At 38.1% G+C, this 9,986-nt stretch overlaps 2 pseudogenes; both read right to left on the bottom strand.

Annotated features, from left to right (window-relative positions):
• Positions 1-3,777: 3,777 nt before the first annotated feature.
• Positions 3,778-6,549, bottom strand: LOC136280964 (uncharacterized; annotated as a pseudogene).
• On the bottom strand, positions 6,550-7,193 carry LOC136281150 (macrophage receptor MARCO-like; annotated as a pseudogene).
• Between the last annotated feature and the right edge of the window lie 2,793 nt (positions 7,194-9,986).

The following is a 9,986-nucleotide window of genomic DNA, read 5'->3' as shown; positions in this document are numbered from 1 at the left end:
AATTTCATCCTTCTCTGTGTTATTGAAAGAATGTTATCTGTTTCTTTAGTTGTCTTGTTTTTTCCTTTCTCGGTTGGAAACGAATATGCCCGGAAAGCACGGTTACAAGGGTCCGCACGCACAGTTTGCGTGGCTTCTTCCATCTGCAGTATCCTTGTGCCCGTTGAAAATTATTGTTTTCCATGATGATATGATAAAATTCTGACGAAACTGATGCAAATAGTGCCTTATTTATGTCAAGGTGTATATGGTATTTGCGGGTGACAAGCCATGGAAGTCGTTAAATTATTATTTTGTTACATTAATCATATATTTGTTCGGTTAAGGTATTAAGTGAGTTGTTTGTTATCTTTTTTGTTTAGTTGTCTTGTTTTTTCCTTTTTCGGCTAGGAAAGAATATGCCCGGAAAGCACGTTTACAAAGGTCCGCACGCATAGTTTGCTTGACTTCTTCCATCTGCGCTATCTCTGTGCTCGATTAAAATTTTAGTTTTCCTTGATGATATGATAAAATACTGACAAAACTAATGCAGATGGTGCTTTATTTGCGTCAAGGTATTTATCTTATTTGCGGGTGACAAGCCATGGAAGTCGTTAAATTACTTTTTTCACATTAATCATATATTTTTCCGGTTAAGGTATTAGTGAGTTGTTTGTTATCTTGCTTGTTTTAGTTGTGTTGTTTTTTCCTTTTGCGGTTAGGAAAGAATATGCCCGGAAGGCACATTTGCAGAGGTCCGCACGCATAGTTTGCTCGACTTCTTCCATCTGCGGTATCCTTATGCCCGATTAAAATTCTTCTTTTCTTTGATGTTAATGGCGAACTACTTATTAAACTAATGCAAAATCTTTAAAATCTACCATTTTATGAAGCTACTAATAAAAAACGGTCGGGGTTTGTTTAACAGACTAATTTGCATAATTCTGCTGCCAGGTTAGCAAAATCACCAAAAGTTTTAAGACACTAATAACTGCAAGATATTTTTACATTTATGCTTTCGAACATCGTATTAGTAATAAGTAATTATTAATGGTCCGGTCTGGACTTGAGAAATATCACCGAAGAAAGAAAGAGTAACTTTGACCAATTTCAAAAAGCTTTCAAACGATTGTTTTCAATAAATTATGGCGAATCTCTGAATAACATATCAAAATTGAAATACTTTCCAAACTCTCGAGATATCACATAATTTAAGAATCCAAACGTTTTCCTGCTGCATGTAGTATGTTACGAGGAGCAAGCCTATCACCGTGAGAAGACACAAACTAAGACTTTTTTTCCAGAGGAAAAAAATGATCTTCATTGCATTCTGAAGTTGGCGAAAGAAAATGCTATGGTGATTTGAAAGAGATGGCACCTTTTAACACAACATTACCAGTAATGAACTTAAAATATAGTTCATCTGAAAGCTTTAAATGCTCTACCAGCAAAAAATATCGACATCACCTTCGTCTGCAACAGCCCGGCAATGAAACCACGTGATCAAAACAACAGACGCAAAACCAAAGGGAGGCATCGTGAAAATGAAGGCTTTCCCTTTAAAATACATCACATACGACTTAGATATATATAGCGACAGGCTATTTGTACAGTGTTGACGATTTTAGGTTGTTGTGCGACTGGACATTAAGGTTGTGGGTCCTAATTCAACGACCACTGCCCTGATTTGTTTCTGCAACGCGAAGCAGTAAAATATTAATGCTATTTGGCGTTTTTAGCAAAATAAATTATTTATAGGGTGATTGTCCATGCCGCTCAGAACAGATTAGGAAAACCTCACTCTCATGATTTTGAAAGGTGATTCTTTGGCATACGTTTTTTTTTTTAGGAACGCTTAGGCGCAATTCCGAACATCTTTAAAGTTAATTATCTGGTTTCTCTTCTTCTAAATAACCATTTCTACCGGTAGTTAACGCCAAAAACGATAACATGTACTCGTTGTTTTCTAAAATATTATCCGTTTATACCAATGGAATGAGGCAATGTCTTTTCTCCTCAAATGAAAAATTGAAACAACCTATTTATAGGGACGTAGTATTTGTGTGATTTGTTGTAAAAATATCCAATCTTTTAACTGATTAACGTCGTAAAAGGTTCTTGGAAGGGAAAGTAAGGTCATTAGATACTTGAAATTAGTTGCCTTGAAGAAAAGTTGTATTTTCATTCTTTCAGTAGATTGCATTGAGTGTGAATATCTCTTCATAAAACAAATGGATGCGGTGCAGTGTGGGCCCAGCAGGTATCTATTTAGCAGGCGAAATTTAAACTTTAATTGTTAATCTAGTGTTAACAACTGGGTTGAAAACGTAAATTAGCCACCGTAAAGAGTAAAAAACCGGACGTTTCGAGCGTTAGCCCTTCGTCAGTCGAAACGTCAGCTTTTTTACTCTTTACGGTGGCTAATTCACGTTTTCAACCCAGTTGTTAACACTAAATTACCTGCTATACTCTCCCACCGACGCAGAACCACAGTTTCTTTAGAAACTTACCCCTTTAAACTTTAATTGCTTTGTTAACTTTTGAAATGTTTAAAATGAAAGTGTTTGATGTTTCGTTCACTTCGTTTTGAGGTCTCTTGTTTATCCTTAACCCTTTAACTCCCATGAGTGACCAAGACAGAATTTCTCCTTACAATATCGGTATAATATCAAGCAGACAAGTGATTAGAATAAATAAAAATATCAATGAGGGATTGTACGTTGATCCAATACCAAATTTTCTTAACTAACATCACAAGAACTGTATGGGAGACCGTGTGTAAGGAGGATTAATAATGAGATCTTGGGAGTTAAAGGGTTAAGTCTTCTCGCGTGGGTACTCTAGATCTAGTAGTTTTGCATACCGGAACTGAAATTTTAAATTGAAAAGAAAGTATCTAATTTTCGGAAGCCGTTGACATGTCCATAATGGGAAACTCTCTTTTAAGATCTTGAGAAATTCCTTTAATAAGGATCCCACTAAATGAACTCAAATACATTTTCTACCACAGTCAAACAACCATTAAAAAGAAATAAATACTACTGTGGAAGCCCTGAGTTCAATTTCTGCAGTTTTAACACTAAAGGAGTTGACTAAGATTAAAATATAACTTCTGTATATAAAAACATTGAACTAAGATGCATGATACATATCAAGCATAAAGATTTATATTTTGTTCACATCGTGATTAGTTTGCTCTAATACTAAATACTACAATATAGTTCTCAAGCTAATTTTTGAAAAAAAATAGATGACACAAATGTTGTACTCTTTCCGCAACACGCTACAAACAAGTAAGAACAATACAGAGGCCTACAAAAAGTTCAAAACAGGTTGCAGAATTCTAAATTGATTTTTTTGAAAAACGAATCAAAGAGGTACCATCTAAACTACTAGGTAGCCATTACTTAAAACGCATAACTGAGATATGTTGCAGGCAGTTGTCGAAGCTAAATGTAAAAGTTGTTAGTTAGCTAAATGACATTTAAATGTACTCGTCTTTGAAACAAAAATCGAATCGAAAGCACGCCTCTTCTGACTTTACCCGCTCTTTCACGTTAAACTTATGTCTGAACCTCACTTCATTTAGGAGATTCTAATTGGTGGAGTGAAGCCATAGAGGGAGAGAAATGCAATACCCTAGGTTCAAAAAATGTATATCCGAGCCTTCATACTGTCCGACCTACCAGTCAGCGGACTCCCTTGTTAGAGTTTGTAATTTGGTTTAGGACTTGTTAACTCCATTACTGATCACAAAAGTATTACGTTGTAATTTTTAACGTATAATTCTTATAACTTTTAACGGATCCATAAGTTCAACGAGTAGGACAGGGATGGAGTGCTTCTCGTTTCAGCATTATAACCAAAGTCATATTCAGTTTGTATGCTATCCTCTTCAACGAAAGAAGCAGCTTTGGTTTCTGAGATTCCAATTCAGTGATCTGCACGTGCACATTTACTTCCTCCTCCACCAATCATCATGACTGCCCCATCCCCAGACTCCCAGTCACACCAGAAGCCGATCTTGTCAGCGCTTTGGATGTTTCCATTGCAATCAGCCTGTTCAAACCCTTCTGTTGAGTTATAATTTCCGCCATATTGAACTGTACAATTTCCCAGACATCGATCACTGGCCCAGACCTTGCCATTTCTAAAGTTGCTATAACTTGTGATTTTAGATCGGAATGTTTGTCCAGCCAAACAGTTCCCTGTGGTCTGTAACAGAGGGGTGTGACTGGGGTCGTCACTGCGCGTGATCTTAAATTCGCTTCCTCTGACCAACCAAAAGGCAGGTGATATCATATCAGCGTTCACTGATGGGTCATTTGTTGTTCCATAGGCAGCTTGTTGGTCATAACACCATTTGCCATCGTCACGCATCCAATTCCTGCCATCGTTGTTTGAGAATCGAGCGATAAGAGTCCATCCTTCAGGACTTGCTGTGATATCACAATAAACCTAAAAGTACATTGCAAATAGATTACAATAATCAAAAGCAGGGCATTTATTAATTGGGTTTTAAGTTGGTGAGGATTTGATAGCATCCCTTGATAGATATGAAGTACTCTAACAGCTTTAGAACGATACGATAAAGAATTAGAATAGTCACCGGGAGGCTTGGGATCTAGTCGTAACTCTCTGGGATTGGAGGGGTGGGATAGGAGTGGTGAGAGTGAAAGTAAGAAGTCACCTCTTCACATCAGGAAAGGTTTTTCTCTTACTAAGAGTCTCTCTTTAATTCAAATATGTAATTTTTAAATTGCCATCTGGACTGTATTTTTGACTGGAAGCTGTAAACAGGGGCGACCCTACAAAAATTGAAAAATGCGTGCTTCCTCGCTGGTATGTCCCACGAAATGTTCTCGAAGGAGAAATATCTTATAATCTTTGGAGTCGTCGAGTCGTGCGACTATTAAAGCTTTTCTATTGGAGTTTAGACTGTCAGTAAGGCTGAAAGAAAAGTCGAACTACACTTAACACTTTATTTCGCAAAAGAAGACGCCCGTCCGGAGAGGGAAAAAAAAGAGCACAAATAGAAAAAATCAACAACAGCGAAAAAGAGAAAAACAAAACAAACAAAGTGAAACAAAAGCAAACAAAAAAAACATGCAAACAAACCAAGAAAAGACAAAGCAACAAAAATTGTTTTATCTAGGAGATAGTCTCTAAAGCAACGATTCATATTTATTCTGGAAGAGAACTGAGGGGTCTACACTTACATTATATCGAAAATTGCCCGCTAAAAGCTCGAAGCTTCCAGGACGTTTCTCCATGTTTTTCTTTAAAACTTCTTCACAAGAATTGACTGAAAGTTGATAAAAAACAGATATGAATAATGCACAAAAAATGAAGGAAATATTTACCAATGATATTGTTGTGGTTCTCAGTCTAGAACAAGAGGCCTAAGAACACACAAGAAAGCATACAGAACAGAACTAAACTAAGGAAAAACCTAAATCACATTAATCGTGTATAATTATTGAATGCCCATTTTTGTATACCGTGGCCTAGGTACAATAAATGAGATAACTGCTAGCTGGAATCTAGGCAATATCGGGACACATGTTTTCAACCTAGTATTTTTCACATTTCGACGATTTAGACGAAGATACCGGCTAGTTACTCATGGGATAGGCCAGGAGATAGGGCATGTAGTTTGTTTGTTTGTTTACTGGTGCTACTGACCCACCTAGTTATCATAAGTATTGCTTTGAGTCTCGAGGGCAAGATATCATCGGAGACCACGACAATCACAAACTAGAGATCAATTTAAGTGGGCTACTGGTGTTGCTGTCATGACAGAATTGGTCTCTCAGATTGGTATGAGATGAGTGTTTGGTAGCTGGAATAATAGCAAATTATATTATTGATCAAAAGGCACCTTTTCTTTTGACGACTACTGACGTTGTTGTTTCTGCCAATCCAATGCGATTTCTTGCGCGGCAGACATATTTCCTGTGACTGTTGAACTCAACAGTGTTGAGTTCGAGGCAGCCTTGTTCCTGGAAAGCCAATGATGTATCAGCGGAGCGTACGTTACCAGCGCGTAACCATTCGACTTTGGGAGGAGGAGAGCCCACAGCCTCACAACAGAGACTTAAAACGGAGCCTTTATCTACGATGATCTTAGATGGTGGTTTCTTGACAAATGTTGGTGGCTCTGAAGGTAGAATGAAAAACCGACATGTGATAAACAACTTCATGTGATCAATAGAAACTGTCAGCAACGTACAGCTACTTTTGGTCACACTGGAGGAAATTTTTAGCGTTGAAAATAGCAAGAACATATAACTTAAACCTCTCATACTTTTTTAACATTATCAAGCGGACATAAATTCCCCCAACGTAATAGGCATTAAAGGAGCTAAACTGCTATTTAAACATGCTCAATGTCGCCGGCTCACTGTGGAAAGACAAAAATGTGTATTTCATTGACAAGTAGCTGTCTACAATGGTGTTAGAGATACACATCATAAAAAATCAGAAAAATGAGGCGCTGATATTCATACCTTTTACTTGTAAAGTGCTAAAACCCCTTAGACTTCTGATACCAGTGTTAGCTGAACACATATACGACCCCACATGTGACTTCTGTACGCTGTTGATTCGAAGCGCACCATTTTCGACGGTAGCATCAGATAGAGTACCTCCAAGCTTATGCCATGTTATTTTGGAAGACGTCTGCCCTTGAACCCAACAGAAGAATATTGCTGTCTCATTGATAAAGACTTTATGAGATATTGGATACACTCTGATCTTCGGTGAAACAACGCATTCTCCCTTTGGTCCTTGAATACCAACCAATCCTCTGATACCCTTGTTCCCTTTTAAGCCAATAGATCCTTTTTGTCCTTGAGGACCCTTCGTTCCAGTCTCTCCTCTAATTCCAGGGGCTCCAACGAACCCTTTGTCCCCTTTTCACCCTTTACTCCTTGAGGTCCTGCAGGTCCTCTTTTGCCACTCACGCCTGGAGTTCCAATAGGCCCCGATAGGCCTGGTGGTCCTTCCTTTCCAGAGGCCCCTTTTTCTCCCTTATATCCAGGATACCCAAGGGCTCCTGGCGATCCTGGGGGTCCTGCCTGGCATATTCTGTCCGAAGATTTATAAACTTCATTGAACTTGTTATTTATTTCTGCGCGAATTTGTTGTAAAGTCATTGTTCCTGCAGTTGGACTCTGAACAATATTTCTTTTCTTTCTTTTATAATGATCCATTGGATGTTTTCTCAGTACACTTTCAAAATCTGAATGTCAAAAATGAGGGAAAAAATTGTCAAGGGTTTTCAAATACTATTAGGAAATTTTTTTTTACCCTGGAGCGCTGGAGCTTCCCTTCTACGCTAAAACAATTCAATTCTGCATCGAAAATTATCGTCTTTAATGCGAAAAGACCATTTACCATTATTATTTTTTGCAGTCTTCAGGTGTATGGGTTGAGATCAGTTATGATTCTTCTGTCCGAAAAATACCGACCTAATCATCTTGCCAAAATGATAATGCTTTCCGCTTGACTACAGCCCATCATGATCTCCATCATGTAGAAATGTTCGTGGTTCTCAGCAAAAATTTGGAGCCGATGATATAAACGCCAGGTTTGAGGCGGTTTTAGCATTTTCGCCATTCCATGTTCTTCCTCCCAGGGGACCGAATTGTAGAAGCTAGATTAATTCATATAAAACTTCTTATTAAAGTTGTTTGGATCAAAGTAAATAGTTTCGTACTCACATGTACCTGTAAACGTTTTCAGCTTGTTCTCGACGTTTCCATCTGCTTCATTTGTCGTCTTTATGCGACTTTAAACGGCAAAAATGCGCAGTTCATTGATTTGCGTTCGCTTGTTGATCATCTCTATCCTCAGGAACAGCGCAACAATCAGTAGAATTGAAATAAAAGAAAGAACCGATGACGACTTTCGAAAAATTTCGTCTGTCCTTTTCCTGTGAACTCTTTTTGTAGAGTCCATTGTAGCTTTTCGGGACTTTTGGGCTCCTCTACTGAACAACGTTTGTAATAAACGTGTAAGAAACCTGACTTGTTTCCTTGAGATGAAGTTTTTAGCTTCCCGTGTGACTGATATGGCTAAGGTTTCCTGTTTATCTTATTCCTCTGTCACGGCTGAGCTACTTTTAAATGTAACATGCTTAAAATAGAAGGCTGGAGCCCTGTCGGTTTCTCTGAATTGAATTGCATATAATAGCATAGTTTCTGCGCGCCGGATGATGTTGTCTTTCAATAGTTGAATTTGATGGAAGTTGTTATATTAACCACATGTATGTACTAAGCGATTACAAGTACGCTACTTTTACACGACACTTGACCTGTATTGATTTCGTGCAATGAAATGAAGCTTAGGCCATTTCCCAAATTAAAGAATTGCTGCTAATGGGGAAAAATGCGATATTTATGATCATTCCTAAATGATCTTTGAAAGGTGAATTTGATCATCAGTAGAAAATTACTGGCTGTTTCATATAATCCGTCTTGAAAAAAGTAATGACAAAAAAAAAAACTATCAGTGAACTTCGATTACAAGATGATTCTATTACGCGTAACGGGACAGTGATTCTAGAGCAAATTGAAAACTATTATAGAAATCTATATACCTCGGATTTAATCTTCTCTGAAACTTCGTATGACACATTCACTGACATTGTTGAATCCCCTAAGCTTTCAGAGGACGTGCAAGAAACCTGGGAGCGTCCACTTTCGTACGAAGAATGCAAAAAGATACTAGAAACCTTTCGGAATAATAAAGCACCAGGGGAAGACAGATTTACCGTCGAATTTTATACCAATTTTTTTAACTTTTAGGAAACGATTTAATAGCAAGTTTCAACGAAGCGCACGAGAAAGGTGAACTCTCCATTTCACAACGAAGGGGAATAATTACTTTGGTACCGAAGGAGGACAGGTCACTCCTAGATCTTTCAAACTGGAGACTAATTACACTGCCTAATGTTGATCTTAAAATAGCATCAAAAGCAATCGCCAAACGCATTGAACCGACACCACCAAACCTGATCCACTCTGACCAAACTAGCTTGTAGAAGGGAGATACATAGGGGAAAATATCTGACTTATAAGTGACATAATGGAATATACGAGTCTACAAAACCTGCCTGGCATTCTAACGTCACTAGGCTTCCGAAAAGCATTTCACTCGATTGAATGGCCCTTTATAATGAAGACGCTGGACCATTTTAATGTTGGTAGTGACGCAAAGTGCTGGATTGAGATAGTCTACACGAACACAGAAAGTGCAGTACAAAACAATGGTTTTTTAACCAGCCGGCTTAAACCATCAAAAGGAGTTCGATAAGGTTGCCCCCTCTCCCCTTATTTGTTTATTCTTTCTGCGGAGGTACTCTCAAAAAAGATACGTCAGGATTCCAACGTGAGAGGTATCAAAATCTTCGGTGAGGAAATCAAGCTGCCCCCATTCGCTGATGATACTACTCCATTCAATGCGAACATAGAATCTTTAGAAATGGCCTTGAAAATTGTTGGGGATTTCGGACGAATTGCTGGTCTTTCCCTAAAACAATGTAAAGGAAACGAAGGCGCTTCCGTTGGGGAAATGGAAAAGTAATAAAGATAAGCCTCCATATTTAAAATGGTTCCACAGCCTTGTTAAGATATTGGGGATATATTTTTCGTACAATATGAAGGAGAATAACGAGCTCAACTTCGACAAAAAGATCCAAAAGTTGCAAACTAAGCTGGATATGTGGAGTTTACGGGATTTGACGATATTTGGAAGAGCCATGTCAATTAAAACCTTGGGTATCTCGCAACTTAACTATTCGGCCTCTAATCTAAATGTTCCCAAGGGAATTGTGGAAATTGTAAGAACAAAATATTTTAAGTTCCTCTGGAAAAACAAAAAAAATAAAATCAAAAGATCTGGTCTTTACCAAGATTTAGACAACGGTGGCATACGCATGACCGATTTTGATATTATGTTAAAAGCCCTAAAACTCGCCTAGATCCCGAGACTGTTGCGGATTT

The sequence above is a fragment of the Pocillopora verrucosa genome, chromosome 5 (genome assembly GCF_036669915.1).
Source record: "Pocillopora verrucosa isolate sample1 chromosome 5, ASM3666991v2, whole genome shotgun sequence".
Classification (NCBI taxonomy): domain Eukaryota; kingdom Metazoa; phylum Cnidaria; class Anthozoa; order Scleractinia; family Pocilloporidae; genus Pocillopora; species Pocillopora verrucosa.
Note: the sequence above shows the minus strand (reverse complement) of the source record. Positions and strands in the feature narration are given on the sequence as shown.